This window comes from Aegilops tauschii, chromosome 1, assembly GCF_002575655.3.
Source record: "Aegilops tauschii subsp. strangulata cultivar AL8/78 chromosome 1, Aet v6.0, whole genome shotgun sequence".
Lineage (NCBI taxonomy): Eukaryota > Viridiplantae > Streptophyta > Magnoliopsida > Poales > Poaceae > Aegilops > Aegilops tauschii.
In genome coordinates, this window is record NC_053035.3 from 99,267,320 (window position 1) to 99,287,443 (window position 20,124).

Genomic DNA, 20,124 nt, shown 5'->3' on the forward strand with positions numbered 1-20,124 from the left:
TATGACATAACGTGTAATAACAGCCCATAATGCAATAAATAACGATATAAAAGCATGATGCAAAATGGACGTATCAACTCCCCCAAGCTTAGACCTCGCTTGTCCTCAAGCGGAAGCCGATAACGATAAATATGTCCACATGTTTAGAGATAGAGGTGTCAATAAAATAAAATACGGACATGAGGGCATCATGTCATTCTTATAACAGCAACATATATGGATATTATCATATGATTTCTTATGTTCAAGTAATAATCTATTCACAATATCAAGTATGAATCAGAAACTTCATTGAGAATCAGCAAACTAGAATCTCAGTCATTGAAGCAATTGCAATTTATCATAACATCGGAAAGAGTCTATGTAAGAGCTTTTCAGCAAGTCCACATACTCAACTATCATTTAGTGTTTCACAATTGCTAACACTCACGCAATACTTGTGGTTACGGAGTTTTAATCGGACACAGAGAAAGATAGGGGCTTATAGTTTCGCCTCCCAACCTTTTACCTCAAGGGTAATGTCAACAATAATAGTTCATGCTCACTTACATCCAATTGGATATATATATATATATATATATATATATATATATATATATATATATATATATATATATATATATATATATATATATAAAAGGATCTTTCCAACACAATGTGCTTGCCAAAAGATAAAATGTAAAAAGGAAAGGTGAAGATCACCATGACTCTTGCATAATGGTAAAAGATAAAAGTAAAAGATAGGCCCTTCGCAGAGGGAAGCAGAGGTTGTCATGCACTTTCATGGTTGGATGCACGAAATCTTAATGCAAAAGAACGTCACCTTATATTGCCACTTGTGATGTGGACCTTTATTATGCAGTCCGTCGCTTTTATTTCTTCCACATCACAAGATCGTATAAAGCTTATTTTCTCCACACCAATAAGTCATACATATTTAGAGAGCAATTTTTATTGCATGCACCGATGACAACTTACTTGAAGGATCTTACTCAATCCATAGGTAGATATGGTGGACTCTCATGGCAAAACTGGGTTTAAGGGTGTTTGGAAGCACAAGTAGTATCTCCACTTGGTGCAAAGAATTGGCTAGCATGAGGGAGAAAGGCAAGCTCAAAATGTTGGACGATCCATGACAATATACTTTATTTTAGATATAAGAAAATATAACTCATTACGTTGTCTTCCTTGTCCAACATCAACTCTTTAGCATGTCATATTTTAATGAGTGCTCGCAATCATAAAAGATGTCCAAGATAGTGTATTTATATGTGAAAACCTCCCTTTCCTTATTACTTCCTATTAATTGCAACGATGACCAAAACTATGTTTGTCAACTCTCAGCAATTTTTAATCATCATACTCTTTATATGTGAAGTCATTACTCTCCATAAGATCAATATGATCTCTTTATTTCTTTCTTTTTCTTTTATTCCCTCAAGATCATAGTAAAATAATCAAGCCCTTGACTCAACACTAATCTTTATTATATATAGCGCACGGACTTGATTACATAGAGCGATCATAAAGCAAAACTCAAAACTAGATCGTACTAAAACTTTATTCTACTAAATAAAGATATTACTAAAAGGACCGAACTAAGAAAAATGGTAAAGATAGGAGTGTGATGGTGATACGATACCGGGGCACCTCCCCCAAGCTTGGCAGTTCCCAAGGGGAGTGCCCATAGCCATGTGATTATATCTCCTTTGCTGGTGGAGAAGATGGTGGAGTTGTTGATGATGACAGTTGTGCCTTTAGCTTCTTCATACTGTAGTTGAGAAGAGCAATTTCCTCCTTTAAATCATCGACCTCCGATTCCAGCTTCAAGATCTTGTCACATAAATCTCCTTTGCTTTTCTGCCGAAAACGAGAAGGAATAGATCGGTAGTTAGATAGTTTAGCCCTCTTAGGGAGACTAGATTTCTTGAACTTCACATGCATATCCCCAGGTTGAGGTAGAGGGACATCCTCCTCCTCCGAACTTGAATCATTGATCCTCATCAAATGAGCATCCTCCTCCTCATCCGTAGTTCGACCACAAGGAGATAGATCCCCATAGGTCTTTGGGTCAGCAATGAGGTGTGAGACATAGCTCTCTCCGTCGGAATCCTGAGATGACATATTGCTCCAAATCTGCTACAGAAACAGCTTGAAACAAAAACAGGATATTTGCATGATACGGTGGTCAAAACCTTCGGGAGATTATATAATGAATTTTTACCGACCGAAAGAAGTATCGTGCAAGAAAACGGAGTCCGGAGAGCACACGAGGTGCCCACGAGGTAGGGGGCGCGCCCAGGGGGGTAGGGCGCGCCTCCCACCCTCGTGTCCTTCTCGGACTGCTTCTTATTTTCCTATTTTTCTAAATATTCCAAAACAGAGAAAAATTGCCATTAGAACTGTTCTGGAGTCGGTTTACTTACCGTACAACATACCTATTCCTTTTCGGAGTCTGAAGCGTTCTGGAAAGTGTCCCTTATGTATTCCTCCGGGGTTACGATTTCAATAATATTAGTTTCAACATTTATAGGGTTACCTGAGATATAATGTTTGATTCTTTGACCGTTCACCACCTTCAGATTTGTGCCTTTGAAGTTGTTGATTTTTATGGCACCGGAACAATAGACCTCCTCGATAACGTAAGGACCCTCCCATTTAGAGAGAAGCTTTCCTACAAAAAATCTTAAATGAGAGTTGAATAGCAACACAAAATCACCTACATTAAACTCACGCTTTTGTATCCTTTTGTCATGCCATCTTTTAACTTTTTCTTTAAACAACTTGGCATTCTCATAGGCTTGAGTTCTCCATTCATCTAGTGAGCTAATATCAAATAACCTCCTCTCACCGGCAAGTTTGAAATCATAATTGAGCTCTTTAATAGCCCAATATGCCTTATGTTCTAGTTCGAGAGGTAAGTGACATGCTTTTCCATAGACCATTTTATACGGAGATATAACCATAGGATTTTTATATGTAGTTCTATAGGCCCATAATGCATCATCAAGTTTCTTGGACCAATTCTTTCTAGATCTATTAACAGTCTTTTGCAAAATTAATTTGAGCTCTCTATTACTCAATTCTACTTGACCACTAGACTGTGGGTGATAAGGGGATGCAATTCTATGATTAACATCATATTTAGCAAGCATTTTACGAAAAGCACCATGAATAAAATGTGAACCACCATCAGTCATTAAATATCTAAGGACTCCAAACCTCGGAAAATAATTTCTTTAAGCATCTTAATAGAGGTGTTATGATCAACACTACTAGTTGGAATAGCTTCTACCCACTTAGTAACGTAATCAACAGCAACTAAAATATGTGTATACCCATTAGAGGAAGGAAACGGTCCCATATAGTCAAAGCCCCAAACATCAAATGGTTCAATAACAAGTGAATAATTCATAGGCATTTCCTGATGTCTACTAATATTACCAATTCTTTGGCATTCATCACAACACAAGACAAACTTACGGGCATCCTTGAAGAGAGTAGGCCAATAAAAACCGGATTGCAATACCTTATGTGCAGTTCTATCTCCAGCGTGGTGTCCTCGATAAGCTTCGGAGTGACACTTGCGTAGGCTCTGTTCCTGTTCATGCTCAGGTACACAACGTCTAATAACCCCATCTACTCCTTCTTTATAAAGATGTGGATCATCCCAGAAGTAATGTCTTAAATCATAGAAAAACTTCTTCTTTTGCTGGTATGTGAAACTAGGTGGTATAAATTTAGCAACAATGTAATTAGCATAATCAGCATACCATGGAGTAGTACGAGAAGCATTAATGACAGCTAATTGTTCATTAGGAAAGCTATCATCAATAGGTAGTGGGTCATCAAGAACATTCTCTAACCTAGACAAGTTGTCTGCAACGGGGTTCTCAGCTCCCTTTCTATCAATAATATGCAAATCAAATTCTTGTAGCAAGAGAACCCATCTAATAAGTCTAGGTTTAGCATCTTTCTTTTCCATAAGATATTTAATAGCAGCGTGATTAGTGTCAGTAGTTACTTTAGAATCAACAATATAAGGTCTAAACTTATCACAAGCAAATACAACTGCTAAGAATTCCTTTTCAGTAGTAACATAATTTCTCTGGGCACTGTCTAGAGTTTTACTCACATATTGAATAACATTTAATTTCTTATCAACTCTTTGTCCTAGAACAGCACCTACAACATAATCGCTAGCATCACACATAATTTCAAAGGGTAAATTCCAATCAGGTGGCTGAACACTAGGTGCAGAGATTAATGCTTTCTTAAGTATTTCAAATGCTTCTACACAATCATCATCAAAGACAAATGGTATATCTTTTTGTAATAGATTAGTCAGAGGCCGAGAATTTTTGAGAAGTCCTTAATGAACCTCCTATAAAAACCGGCATGACCAAGGAAACTTCTTAAACCTTTGATGTCCTTGGGACATGGCATCTTTTCAATAGCATCAACTTTAGCTTTATCCACTTCAATACCTCTTTCAGAAATTTTATGCCCCAAGACAATGCCTTCATTAACCATAAAGTGGCACTTCTCCCAATTCAAGACAAGATTAGTTTCTTCACATCTTTGCAAAACTTGATCAAGGTTGCTCAAGCAATCATCAAAAGAGGAGCCATAAACGGAGAAATCGTCCATCAAAACCTCACATATCTTTTCACAAAAATCAAAGAATATAGCCATCATGCATTTTGAAAGGTAGCAGGTGCATTACATAAACCATAAGGCATACGTCTATAAGCAAAAGTACCGAAAGGGCAAGTAAAAGTGGTCTTTGCTTGATCATCAGCTGACACGGGTATTTGAGAGAAGCCAGAGTAACCATCTAGAAAGCAAAAATGTGTGTGTTTGGATAATCTTTCTAGCATTTGATCAATGAAAGGCAAAGGGTAATGATCCTTTTTAGTAGCTTTATTTAATTTACGGAAATCAATTACCATCCTATAACCTGTAATAATTCTTTGCGGGATCAATTCATCTTTATCATTAGGAACGATAGTAATACCTCCCTTCTTAGGGACACAATGGACAGGACTTACCCACTGACTATCAGCAACGGGATAAATTATACCTGCCTCAAGGAGCTTTAATATTTCCTTTCTTACCACTTCTTTCATCTTAGGATTCAGCCATCGTTGGTGATCAATAACTAGTTTGGTGTCTTTCTCCAAGTTTATTTTGTGTTGACATAGAGTGGGACTAATGCCCTTAAGATCATCAAGAGTATATCCAATAGCGGCACGGTGTTTCTTCAGAGTTTTCAATAATTTTTCTTCCTCCTTCTCTGAAAGGTTAGCACTAATAATAATAGGATATATCTTCTTTTCATCAATATAAGCATATTTAAGAGTATCAGGCAATGGTTTAAGCTCAAACACAGGATCACCCTTTGGTGGAGGAGGATCCCCTAGGATTTCAACAGGCAAGTTGTGTTTCAGAATAGGTCCCTGTTTAAAGAATACTTCATCTATTTCTCTTCTTTCATTCATAAACATATCATTTTCATGGTCTAGCAAATATTGTTCTAAAGGATCATTAGGAGGCATGCCAATAGAAGAAAGACCAATAATTTCATATTTACTAGGCAATTCCTCATTATGGGGTTGTCTACGAAATTTAGTGAAATTAAACTCATGAGACATATCATCCAAACCAATAGTAACAACATCCTTTTCGCAGTCTATCTTAGCATTAACAGTGTTCAAGAAGGGTCTACCAAATATAATCGGACAAAAGCTATCTTGTGGGGAACCAAGAACAAGAAAATCAGCAGGATATTTAACCTTCCCACACAAGACTTCAACATCTCTAACAATCGCAATCGGTGAAATAGTATCTCTATTGGAAAGCTTAATGGTAACATCGATATCCAACTCAGGGGGTGCAATATCATGCATAATTTCTTTGTATAAGGAAATAGGTATTGCACTAGCACTAGCACCCATATCACACAAGCCATGATAACAATGATGTCCTATTTTAACAGAAATAACCGGCATGCCTACAACAGGTCTATGTTTATCTTTAGCACCAGGTTTAGCAATTCTAGCATTCTCATCACAGAAGTAAATAACATGCCCATCGATATTATCAGCCAAGAGATCTTTAACAATAGCAATATTAGGTTCAACTTTAACTTGCTCAGGAGGTGTATAAGTTCTAATATTGCTTTTACGAACCACAGTTGAAGCTTTAGCATGATCCTTTATCCTAACAGGGAAAGGTGGTTTCTCAACATAAGCAGTAGGAACAATAGGATCATTATAAGTGACAGTCTTTTCTTCAATTTTAATAGGTTCAACTACTTTTACTTCTATGGGAGGATGATATTTAAACCACTTCTCCTTAGGGAGATCAACATGATCAGCAAACGATTCACAAAAAGAAGCTACTATCTTAGTGTCAAGTCCATATTTAGTGCTAAATTTACGGAAAACATCGGTATCCATAAAACATTTAACACAATCAAACTTAGGTGTTATCCCTGTCCCCTTACCTTCTCGAGATCCCAATCTTCAGAGTTACGTTTAATTCTTTCTAGTAAATCCCATTTGAACTCAATAATCTTCATCATAAGAGAGCCAGTACAAGAAGTATCGAGCATGGAGCGATTGTTGTCGGAAAGCCGAGCATAGAAATTTTGAATAATTATTTCTCTTGAGAGCTCATGAGTGGGGCATGAATATAACATTGACTTAAGCCTCCCCCAAGCTTGAGCGATGCTTTCTCCTTCGCGAGGCCAAAAATTATATATATAATTACGATCACGATGAACAAGATGCATAGGATAAAACTTCTGATGAAATTCCAATTTCAATCACTTGTAGTCCCATGGTCCCATATCATCACATAGCCTATACCATGTCAATGCGTATTGCTTAAAAGATAAAGGGAAGACCTTCTTCTTGATAACATCATCGGGCATACCTGCAAGCTTAAATAATCCAGAAACTTCATTCACATAGATTAAGTGTAAATCGGGATGCAATGTTCCATCTCCTGCAAACGGTTTAGCTAGCAGTTTCTCTATCATACCCGAAGGAATTTCAAAGTAAACATTTTCAATAGGTTCATAGGTTGAGGAGCAACTATTTGCTCTACTGGTCGGGGTGAAGATACCCCGAACAAGCCCCTCAAAGGATTACTCTCCATAGTAACAAGTGACAGTAAATTTCAGCACACTATAAATTTTTCCTTACCAAATTCCACCTACCAAAGGCGCTTCACTCCCCGGCAACGGCGCCAGAAAAGAGTCTTGATGACCCACAAGTATAGGGTATCTATCGTAGTCCTTTCGATAAGTAAGAGTGTCGAACCCAACGAGGAGCAGAAGGAAATGATAAGCGGTTTTCAGCAAGGTATTCTCTGCAAGCACTAAAATTATCGGTAACAGATAGTTTTGTGATAAGGTAATTTGTAACGGCTAAATGTAAATAAAGTGCAGCAAGATGGCCCAATCCTTTTTGTAGCAAAAGGACAAGCCTGGACAAGCTCTTATATAGAGAAAAGCGCTCCCGAGGACACATGGGAATTATCGTCAAGCTAGTTTTCATCACGTTCATATGATTCGCGTTCGGTACTTTGATAATTTGGTATGTGGGTGGACCGGTGCTTGGGTGCTGCCCTTACTTGGACAAGCATCCCACTTATGATTAACCCCTATTGCAAGCATCCGCAACTACAAAAGAAGCATTCAGGTAAACCTAACCATAGCATGAAACATATGGATCCAAATCAGCCCCTTACGAAGCAACTCATAAACTAGGGTTTAAGCTTCTCTCACTCTAGCAACCCATCATCTACTTATTACTTCCCAATGCCTTCCTCTAGGCCCAAACAATGGTGAAGTGTCATGTAGTCAACGTTCACATGACACCACTAGAGGAAAGACAACATACATCTCATCAAAATATCGAACGAATACCAAATTCACATGACTACTAATAGCAAGACTTCTCCCATGTCCTCAGGAACAAACGTAACTACTCACAAAGCATATTCATGTTCATAATCAGAGGGGTATTAATATGCATATAGGATCTGAACATATGATCTTTCACCAAATAAACCAACTAGCATCAACTAACCTACAGGTACCAATCTGAGGCTTTGGGACAAAGATTGGATACAAGAGATGAACTAGGGTTTGAGAGGAGATGGTGTCGGTGAAGATGTTGATGGAGATTGGCCCCCTCCCTATGAGAGGATCGTTGGTGATGACGATGGCGATGATTTCCCCCTCCCGGAAGGAAGTTTCCCCGGCAGAACAGCTCTGCCGGAGGCCTAGATTGGTTCCGCAAAGGTTCCGCCTCGTGGCCACGGAGTTTCTTCCCGTAAGCTTGCTTATGATTTTTTCTCAGACGAAAGACTTCATATAGCAGAAGATGGGCACCGGAGGGCTACCAGGGGGCCCACGAGGCAGGGGCGCGCCAGGGGGCTAGGGTGCGCCCCCACCCTCGTGGCCAGGGGTGTGGGCCCCCTCTGGTATTTTCTTTGCTCAGTATTTTTTATTATTTCCGAAAATAACTTCCGTGGAGTTTCAAGACTTTTGGAGTTGTGCAGAATAGGTCTCTAATATTTGCTCCTTTTCCAGCCTAGAATTCCAGCTGCCGGCATTCTCCCTCTTCATGTAAACCTTGTAAAATAAGAGAGAATAGGCATAAGTATTATGACATAACGTGTAATAACAGCCCAATGCAATAAATAACGATATAAAATCATGATGCAAAATGGACGTATCACCTACCTATCATGGCATTTCCATAGACATTCCAAGATATATTGCCATGCAACTTCCACCACTCTGTTATTATGACACACATCATCATTGTTATATTGCTTTGCATGATCATTGTTATATTGCTTTGCATGATCATATAGTTGACATAGTGATGTAGGGTGGAAACCCTAAGGCCGATCTTTCACGATTTGGAGTGGATCCCACGAAGAACACGAGAGGGAAAACACGAGGGGAAACGCTCGAACCAATGGGAAACAATCACACATGTGCTAGATCCATGAACATAAAGACTGATACAAGATGCAAACATAACAAAGGATGATACAAGAGGTGGTAGTTCTTCCCGATCCGGAGACAGGGTCTTGAATCCACGAGGGCATCTTCCCTTTTGGGGTCTTGAATCCACTTGGGATCTTCTCCACGGAGGCCTCGGTCTCCAATGGAGTATGTATCAAGTGGATGAGCAAAGCTCTATCTCTCAAATGAGACTAATCAATGCTGACCCTAGAAAGAGGGAGGAGAAGGAGTATATATAGTCTAGGGTCACGAAGGGGTACATGGGCCTTGGCCCAACACACTGTGTGCAGACAGGCGTCGGTCGTCCGGCAGCTACCAAACGTCCGGGGGCTCACGAGGGTCCGGTCATCCGGTAGGTGTCGGACGTCCGGCGTTTTGTCTCTAATCAGGCGGCGTCGGACATCCGGAAGCCGTCGGTCGTCCGGAGGTCTCGAATTTTCGTTAATTTCCGTTATGTGATGTGACATAGGTCGTCCGGTCGCTGGGATGTGGCGGACGTCCGGTCCATGTCGGTCGTCTGGCAGCTGTAGTGATCGCAGGCTGGGACTTGGCTGACGGGCTGGTGCTTCAAGCGTCGGATGTTCGGTGAAGTCTGGTCATCCGGTGGCTATAGAACTTCTGGCAGCACTTTCCCTTGGTCCTTGTACTTGGTGTCTTCACCGTCTTGTCCGTAGGATGCAGTTGCTCCGTGGTTCTCCTCCAAATACCTGATCACACATAGGGTTTCCGCTTGAGGTAGTAGCCATGTCTCACATGTAGTAAGTGGTAGTTTGGAGAGGAACGAGTTCACTTAGTTTCGATAGCCCTTGCTCGAGCTCTTGTCATTGGTCCATGCAGTGTCGTAGGAGACGAAGGTAGGTCCATCGGGATGACCGTACGATGCTCCGCATCATCTCCCAACCCCTTGGGAAAGATCCGACCTCGGATCAAAAACCTCATCACCATGGTAGGGAGATAGATCCTTGACGTTGAATACATCACTCACGTTGTACTTGTTGCGCGGGAGATCGATCTTGTATGCATTGTTGTTGTAGCATGCGAGCACCTTGAAGGGTCTGTCGGCTTGAGGTAGAAGCTTGGACTTGCCTTTGTTTGGGAAGCGGTCCTGGCGAAGGTGTAGCCACACAAGATCTCCAATGTTGAATATCATGGGCTGCTTGTTGATGTTGAGCTTGGTCGCGAGGCGTTGTACTTGGCGCTCGACGGTGTGCCTTGTATCTTCATGCACCTTCTTGAGATAGCTCGCTCGGGCACTCGCGTCCATGTTGATGCGTTCTTGTAGTGGTAACGGTAGAATGTCCAATGGGGACAACGGGTTGAAACCATAGACGACCTCGAAGGGGGACTTGCCGGTAGTCGAATGTCTTGCTCGATTGTAGGTGTATTCGGCGATGGGTAAGCACTCCTCCCACTCCTTGATGTTCCTCTTGATCAACACACGTAGGAGAGTGGATAGCGTATGGTTCGTGACCTCCGTTTGGCCGTCGGTTTGTGGATGGTATGCCGAGGAGAATAGGAGCTTGAGTCTGAGCTTGGCACATAGGGTCTTCCAAAAGTAGCTTAGGAACTTGATATCGCGGTCCACGATGGTCTTGGGCACTCCATGTAGACGCAAGATTTACCTACAAAATAGATTGGCAACATGTGAAGCATCATTTATCTTGTTCCATGGTATAAAATGTGCCATCTTAGAGAATCTGTCCACAACAACAAACATGGAATCTTTGCCATTACGGGTTCTAGGCAAACCAAGCATAAAGTCCATACTAATATCTTCCCATGGGTGATACGGAATCAGGAGTGGCATATAGAGACCATGGGATTGAGTTTTAGACTTAGGTTTGCGACATGGAGAGCATCGGTTGGTGACGCGAGAGACGTCACGAAACATCTTGGGCCAATAGTAGTTCTTGGAGAGTGTAGCAAAGGTCTTATCGCGTCCAAAGTGTCCCATAAGTCCTCCTCCATGAGAGTCTTGCAAAAGTAACAAACGAAGAGAAAACTCAGGGATACATAGTTTGTTAGCTCTCGTAAGATAATAATATTTGATGTAATAGCATTCCCAAGATGTATGCGTCAAACATTTGGCATAAGGAATAGTAAAAGGAGGATCATGCGCATACAAGTCTTTTATGTGCTCAAAACGAATGACATTCAATTCAAGTTTAGTAACAAGCATGCATTTGCGGGGAAGAGCATACACCACAACATTTTCCTTACCTTTGATGTACTTGATGACATAAGGAAAAGACTCTATGAACTCACTCCACTTGGCATGAGGCTTATTCAATTTAGTTTGACCTTTAAGGTACTTAAGCGTTTCATGGTCGGTATGAATGACAAATTCATGAGGGCAAAGGTAATGTTCCCACACATGCAAGACTCACACTAAAGCATATAACTCTTTGTCATAGATGGGATACTTAAGTTGCGTTGCAGAGAGTTTCTCACTAAAGTAAGCGATGGGGCACTTCTCTTGCATCAACACACCTCCTATACCATTGCCACTAGCATCGCAATGAACCTCGAAAGGTTTGTTAAAATTGGGCAAAGCAAGCAAAGGAGCATGTGTAAGCAAATTCTTAAGCTCATTAAATGCGGTATCTTGTGATGGTCCCCAAACAAAGGGTGCATTCTTCTTGCTCAAGGCATGCAAAGGGGTCGCAATAGTGCTAAAGTCCTTCACGAATCTACGGTAAAATCCAGCTAAACCAAGGAAGCTTCGCACTTGTTGCAAGTTAGTTGGTTGCAGCCAAGTTTTAATAGCATCAATTTTAGCTTCATCTACATAAACACCCTTAGATGATACAACAAAACCTAAGAAACAAGATTGTCAACACCAAAAAGGCATTTTTTCCATATTAGCATAAAGGCACTCTTTTCCTAGAGTTTGTAAAATAGTTCTAAGATGGGTGATATGATCCGCTAGAGACATGTTAAGCACAATAATATCATCAAATTAGACCACAACAAATACACCAATGTAGGGGTGAAGAACATAATGCATCACACGCATAAAAGTGTCGGGTGCTTCGAATAAACCCATAGGCATGACCAACCATTCCTACAAGCCAAACTTCGTTTTGAAAGCGGTTTTCCATTCATCACCCTCTTGGATGCGAATTTGGTAATAGCCACTCTTAAGATCAATCATAGAGAAAATGGTGCTCCGCTAAGCTCATCTAGCATATCATCAAGGAGTGGAATGGGGTAATGATAACAAACGGTGATAGCATTGATAGGACAACAATCAGAACACATAAGAAAACTACCATCTTTCTTAGGCACAAGAATAACCAGTACGGCACAAGGACTTAAGCTTTCACGCACATGCCCATTGTCAATGAGTTGTTGTACTTGCCTTTGTATTTCTTTGGTTTCTTCGGGGTTGACGCGGTAGGGTGCCTTATTTGGTAACTGTGCGTCGGGGATGAGGTCGATTCGGTGTTCGATGCCGCGTAGAGGAGGTAGTCCTGGAGGTAGCTCGTCGGGGAAGACGTCCTTGAATTCCTGCAATAGAGAAGACAACACTAAAGGTATATGGTGAGAGGTGTTAGTTGTTGTTGCCCCATCCTTGCATACTAGGACATAGTGCATAACACTTGATGGGTTTTCACACACTTCTCTCATGTCACTTTTGGTAGCGCATAGCACTAGGTTTTTCTTGTTGCTCATCATGGAGGCACTCAATTTTGGCTTGTGGCGCTCACTCTCTTTTTGGTGGTTCACTCTCTCACTATTCTCTCCATGATGGGTGGTTTCTTGCTTGTCGGCGATCACTTGACTTGGTGAGATAGGTAATAGCACGTACTCCTTTCCCTTCATCTTGAAGCTATAGTGATTGGTTCGCCCATTGTGTATGACACCGCGTGCATTGCTTTCCCCCCTGAGCCCCGCGCCGACCGCGCCCGGCTACGCCCGGCCCCGCCGCTCACCGCACCTCCCGGGGGCACGCCTCCCCCCGCACGCTCTCTGCCGCCCACCGCAGACGCCGCTCGCGCCTTGCTCCCGTTGCCCGCGTCGCTGCTCGCCGAGGCCACTGGCCCGCGCGGCCATAGCCTCGCCCACCGCCTGCCTCTGCTCGTCGGCCGGCGTCCGCTGCTGCCGGCCCGCGCCTGCGGACCCCCTGCTCCCCTGTCACCGCCCGCCTCCTCTGCTCAACGCACCGCCGCACCCCGTTGCTCCCTTGCGCGCACCCGCGTCGTTCCCCGCTGCGCCCAGCGCGTGCCTGACCGCGCTCCCGCGCGCCCACGGCCACGCCTGCCTGCTCCGACGCGGCCTCGCGCGGCCCCACTGCTCCCCGCGCTGCTCCCGCCGTCGCTGGCCATCGAGGCCCCGGGCGCGCTCGCCCTCGCCTCTCGTGGCCTCGGGTGTGAGCACCCGCACCCGTTCGCCCGATCCGTTAGGCCCCCATGGGCCTATGACAAAGGGGCCCCACCCCCTGAAACGAAAACGAAAAAAAAGAGGGAATTTCGAAATAAATTTAATTAATCAATTAATTAACTTAATTAATTTACATTAATTAGCTTAACTTAATTAATCTGTTTAGTTAAACTAATTAACATGATTAGTTAGTCTAAGTCTATGACAGCTGGGACCCACACGTCATTTTGACCCAGTCAACGCCCTGTTGACTACAGACAACATGCTGACATCATGATGACGTCAGCATACACTATTCTGGATAATGTTGATTTTAAAATAATTAAATAAATTCTAAAAAAATTAAAACTTTAGAAAAACATAGAAAATAAATCATAGCTCAGATGAAAATGTTTTCTACATGAAAGTTGCTCAGAATGACGACACGAATCCGGATACATAGCCCGTTCGTCTGCCACACATCCCTAGCATAGCAAACACGCAACTTTCCCCCTCCGGTTCATCTGTCCGAAAATGCGAAACATCGGAATACTTTCCCGGATGTTTGCCCCCTTTGCCGGTATCACCTACTACCGCGTTTGGGCACCCCTAGAAACGCTCATTGTCATGTCATACATCGTCATGCATATGTTTGCATTATATTTATTGTTTCTTCCCCCTCTTCTCTCGCTAGACTCCGAGACCGACGCCGCTGCTACCCAGATCGACTACGGTGTTGACGACCCCTCCTTCTCGGCTGAGCTTCCAGGCAAGCCCCCCCTTGATCATGAGATATCGCCTATTCCTTCTCTCTACAGCTTGCATTAGAGTAGTGTAGCATGTTACTGCTTTTGGTTAATCCCATTCTGCTGCATAGCCTGTCATTGTTGCTACAGTTGTTACCCTTACCTGCAATCCTAAATGCTTAGTATAGGATGCTAGGATTCCATTAGTGGCCCTACACTCTTGTCCGTCTGCCATGCTATACTACTGGGCCGTGATCACTTCGGGAGGTGATCACGAGCATATGCTATATACTTTATACTGTTACATTACTTATGATACTGTTCAGAGATGGGGGCTGAAGGGGTAGGTGGCTCCATCCCGGTAGAGGTGGGCCTGGGTTCCCGACGGCCCCCGACTGTTACTTTGTGGCGGAGCGACAGGGCAGGTTGAGACCACCTAGGAGAGAGGTGGGCTTGGCCCTGGTCGGCGTTCGCGGATACTTCAATTAACACGCTTAACGAGATCTTGGTATTTGATATGAGTCTGGCCACTGGCCTAAACGCACTAACCAACTACGCGGGAACAGTTATGGGCACTCGACGTCGTGGTATCAGCCGAAGCCTTCTTGACGTCAGCGACTAAGCGGCGCGCGCCGGATTGGACTGGAATGCCTGCTTCCGGCCACCCACGCAACATGCAGGTGTGCAACGGGCGATGGGCACAGACCCTTGCGCCATAGGATTTACACCGGCGTGTTGACCTCTCTGTTGTGCCTAGGTAGGGCTGCGACGTGTTGATCTTCCGAGGCCGGGCATGACCCAAGAAAGTGTGTCCAGCCAAATGGGATTGAGCTTGTTGGGTAATGTGGTGCACCCCTGCAGGGAAGTTTATCTATTCGAATAGCCATGATCCTCGGTAACAGGACGGCCCGGAGTTGTACCTTGACCTTATGACAACTAGAACCAGATACTTAATAAAACACACCCTTCCAAGTGCCAGATATAACCCGGTGGTCGCTCTCACACAGGGCGACGAGGGGAGGATCTCCGGGTAGGATTATGTTATGCGATGATACTTGGTGAACTTACCATCTACTCTCTTCTACATGCTGCAAGATGGAGGCTGCCAGAAGCATAGTCTTCGACAGGACTAGCTATCCCCCTCTTATTCTGGAATTCTGTAGTTCAGTCCACCGATATTGCCCCTTTACACAGATACCCATGCATATGTAGTGCAGATCCTTGCTTGCGAGTACTTTGGATGAGTACTCACAGTTGCTTTTCTCCCTCCTTTCCCCCTTTCCATTCTACCTGGTTGTCGCAACCAGATGCTAGAGCTTGACGCCACCGTCGACGACGACTCCTACTACACCGGAGGTGCCTACTACTACGTGCAGGCCGCCGACGACCAGGAGTAGTTTAGGAGGATCCCAGGCAGGAGGTTTGCGCCTCTTTCGATATGTATCCCAGTTTGTGCTAGCCATCTTATGGCAACTTGTTTAACTTATGTCTGTACCTAGATATTGTTGCTTCCGCTGACTCGTCTATGATCGAGCACTTGTATTCGAGCCCTCGAGGCCCCTGGCTTGTATTATGATGCTTGTATGACTTATTTTATTTTTAGAGTTGTGTTGTGATATCTTCCCGTTAGTCCCTGATCTTGATCGTACACATTTGCGTGTATGATTAGTGTACGATTGAATCGGGGGCGTCACAAGTTGGTATCAGAGCCGACTGCCTGTAGGAATCCTTTTCCACTCTCCTTGGCCAAAGTTGAGTCTAGTCGATGAAAACTATTTTACTAACATGGCTGTGCGGCCCATGGGCCCACGTCGCCATTGGGTGGTATTATTATCTTTTATTCCTCGTCTATACTCTGGGACTCTGATATCTCTCTTCTATTCGGGTTAAATGAATTTTGCTATATCTAACATTAGGATCTCGTGATCACTTTCACCCAGAGAGCACCTTATTACCGATGATCGTCTACTGCACCAGAAGATTCCGAGGATACTCTATGATATTCTCTCGAGACTTTGTGCCATCACTTTTGCAACTCCCATCCATCGATAAACCTCTATGGATAACCACGTACACTTGTCATTCATACCTCCATCCCTAGTTGCTCTTGTTATTACAAGATGCCCTGAAATACTCTCCGATGTTCCGAGAATCCTTTAAGTTACTGCCTTACAGTTCCTTTTCCGCACAAATACATGTATGGATAACTCCTCACAATTACCGGGAATTCATTCATCCCCAGTTGTCCATATGTTTCGCAAAATACTTCATAATACTATTCGACCTTTCGAAGATCTTTAGCAACCAATTGCCCTTGAAAATTTTGCTTGCTTGCATTATGGTTAATCCCATAAGTTTAGTAATCTTATTGGCATCCTTGGCCACTATCATTTTGAGTCTGTTAATTCAATATGTTGAGGATGCTCTCATTCCTTAGTCGAATCCTAGAATTCATCCTTCCATCTCAGACGTCATTTTAAACATGAGCTGGATCTCGACCAATCAAATTGCCATCGATTGTACCCCTAAGCCTACTAAACTTATCCATCCATGGTCACAGTGTTTGCTTCTGATCCCTTGATTTGGAAATCATAATTCCTTTGCAGTTAAACTTTGAATTAGTCAGTTGTTTCTATAATCCAATGTCCTTGCATTGTTTTCTTCCTCTGATTATGTGCTGATGCTCACATCAGCTCTGTTAGGGACCGTCAGATCCTTTGTTGAATTATCATCCGACAGTGTCCTTTGTATACTAAACCTCGAGTAGTTCTTTCTCTGATATATAATGCAATTGGTAAATCCTATTCTCTTATTGGCCAACCATGCTCTGCTTTTGAACTGGTGATATTTACTCTTGAAACTTGTGGTATATGTTTCTAAGAAGCCCCTATGGGTTGAACATATGCCTCCTCTAAACCGTATGAACCCGAAAGTTTTCACGAGTCATACTCTTCTGGTGCTTCGCCGGATAAAATTTCAACACTACAACTTCTTCGAAGACGAGAAGTGAATGAAAGGTTATGCATTTAAGAAGTGGGAGTCGACCTTGAACTTTGTGTTCATGCCCATGGACCCGATGCGGAACTTATCATAGAAGCTTCTTGCAAAATATTTAATCATTTGGGCAATTCTTCCGGTGTCATTAAGTTGAATCCCTTGCAGCTATGGTTCCGACCATATTGTTCTTCTTTGTTCCCATTTCTCGGGCAAGTCTAAGCATTTGTCTTCTGCGGATCAATACCCCGGTCCAACTTTTACTTTGATCTACCGTCGAGTATTACACTCTGGTATCTCGAGAATATCATGGAACTGCATAGCTTCTTATGGGTTCTTCATCAACTGTTAGTTCTCACCTACTCCCGTTTTCCTGGGTTCTGGGTTGTCGTCAACCAAGAACGCCGAATAGTGAATCAAGTACGCACTCCGATTCAATAACTCTAAGTATTTTTTTGTTGCTTATGAGTTTAATAAACCTTCAACTCATCCCAAGCCTGATCGGCTATATCTTTATCGTGCTAAATTTTAACTGTGCTACTTGGTCCTTCCCGGAGCATAATTTTTTGACGATGAGTTAAGCTTACGCCGATCTTCCTCATCATATCATTTTTCTTTGAACAACAAGCTTGGTTTGGAGTTTGTGTCATACCCTTGGTTCCAATAACCTTTCGCTTCATCATTCCTTTGACTTGATGTCATCGCCGATTGATTACTTCTTCATGAAATCTCTCGACAAAGGTGTCGTGATCATCACCAGCATTCTGGGTTCTTCCGAGATCTCTATCGAATTCTTGATGAGAAATACCCTCCTTGCCCCTCGATAATTTGTGTTATCATCGACAAGTTTATTGCCTTCCCTCCAACACAAACTTGCTCATGTCTCGTGTATACCTTGAGATCCTTGCTATCCAGCATTTGTTCTCCTTACCTTGGAGTATTACCATCTTTTATGTCAAGAATGTCGTGAGAATTTCACCACCTCTTAAGAATTCTTGATACAGGTGATTCTTCTTGCCATATCCGTTCATTCCTTGGTCCCCGCGTTGTTTCTAACCGGAAAACCGACAATTGAACTATGTTGTGCGACTTCAAAACTTCTAGCAACCCTATTGCTTTGAAGTTAATGGTCGATATTTCATTCTTAGACCATTGGTTATTGAATCACCATTCTAACATTGATCATGCTACCTAAGCCCATATTATGGGTGCACCTTTCAACCAATGGTTAATGGTGTATGTTTTCCTCGAGCATACATCATTATACCATTTGATCTGACAAATGTTATCTCCTTGTTCACATAATTGTGGAAATCAATGTTGTTGGAAATCTCGATGAATTGTCGCTGAGACCATCAGCCACCTGCTCATCCTCTCCTTGGTTTAATGATGAACTCTTGTTTTGGAACTTGCTCCCATAGTTCATTTCCCGAGAATCTTACATTGTCATCTCGTCAAATTGTGTTGCACCTTTTCTTCTCTGGCATCCTAAGTCGGAGGTATCCTGACACCAATCGGATCTGAACCTCGGTCAGATATGATGGTTGGAACATATTTCCCAGAGTTATAACATTGGTCTTTATATGACTCGGTAAGGTGATGTCATGCCCAGCACACCTGGCCGGAGGACCTATTGTTATAGTTTCCTTTTTAGCAAGGTTAACCATTCTTCCATGAGGAAATTGTAAGACTTATTCTATAAGTTGTTCCTGATGAATCCTTCGTGTATCCAAAGTCTGACCTTTGATTGAAGACAATGTCAATGCTATCTCGAAGCATGACTGAGGTACTTCGATCTTCAATAAGAACATTGGAGGCGCAATGCTAAATGTTTCTTAAATCGATTATCCAAACACATGGTATGGGTAACATCATGAAATCCCTTGCCCCTTTACTTAATTGGTTGTCTACTTGCTGTCCTGGCATGGATGGGAAAGATATACTCTTGATACTCGAGTATAACCACATTTTCCTTTCCATTGTTCTGATTAGTATACTAATCATTTTTTCCTTTCCATTGTTTTATTTAACCTTTCTTGTAATCTGACTTAACTGAGCAGTGATAATCCCCTGCTTAGGTAAGCACCTCGTTGTACCACTCTGTCAGTAAGACCCTGTTACTATCATTGATGACATTACGATAACCACCGATGGACGAGAACTCTGCCTATTGGTCCGCCTCATTCAACGAGCAGGAAAATGGTTCTCTTCATCCCTCGCCCTTGGTAACGATGTTGATGCCAACATTACTGACAGGGTATTCTCTGACATGCCTTGCTATCATGACTTTGCAAGAGGTCAGCGCCCTTCCTACTTTTAACCCACATGGTGGGCCCATAACCCATACTTCCACAGGATCGAAACCTGACTCTCCTGTACACCCCTCTTTCTAAAGTCATTCCTCACGATTGGCTTCGTATGAAAGATCATGAGCCACCTTCCTAGTGATCTATTCTGGTATCAGACACAATACTTATTCTCGTTGCTCTAGACCCCTTTCACACATTGTTTCAGGCATCGAACGATTGCCTACCCGCTCGAAACTTCTCATGGTACATACTTACCTTGCTCTCGATATTGTCTTAAGTTTCCATTCGAGAGTTACTTTCCGCCACCATCCCCGATGTTATCAACCAGATAGTCAACCTTTCAGAGGCCCGTTCTTTTGAAGTTACCCCTTGTCATTTTTGTAAGTACGATGGAGTTCCTGAAGAAAGGACAACAACCTCATCATGATGCATCGATGCATATGAATGAAGTCCTCACCGCTATGGATCGACCACTTCGAGAAGAGCAACCAAGACCGAGAAGATCCGTTAGAATTTCGTAAACCAATCCCTTCCCCCTTACTCCACCTCTTAAATCTCGGGACGAGATTTCTTGTAGTGGAGGAGAATTGTGACGCCCGGGTAGTTAAGCTACAGTGAACCTCTGCTAATGATGCCACGTCACCTCGGTTACTGTTGATAAACT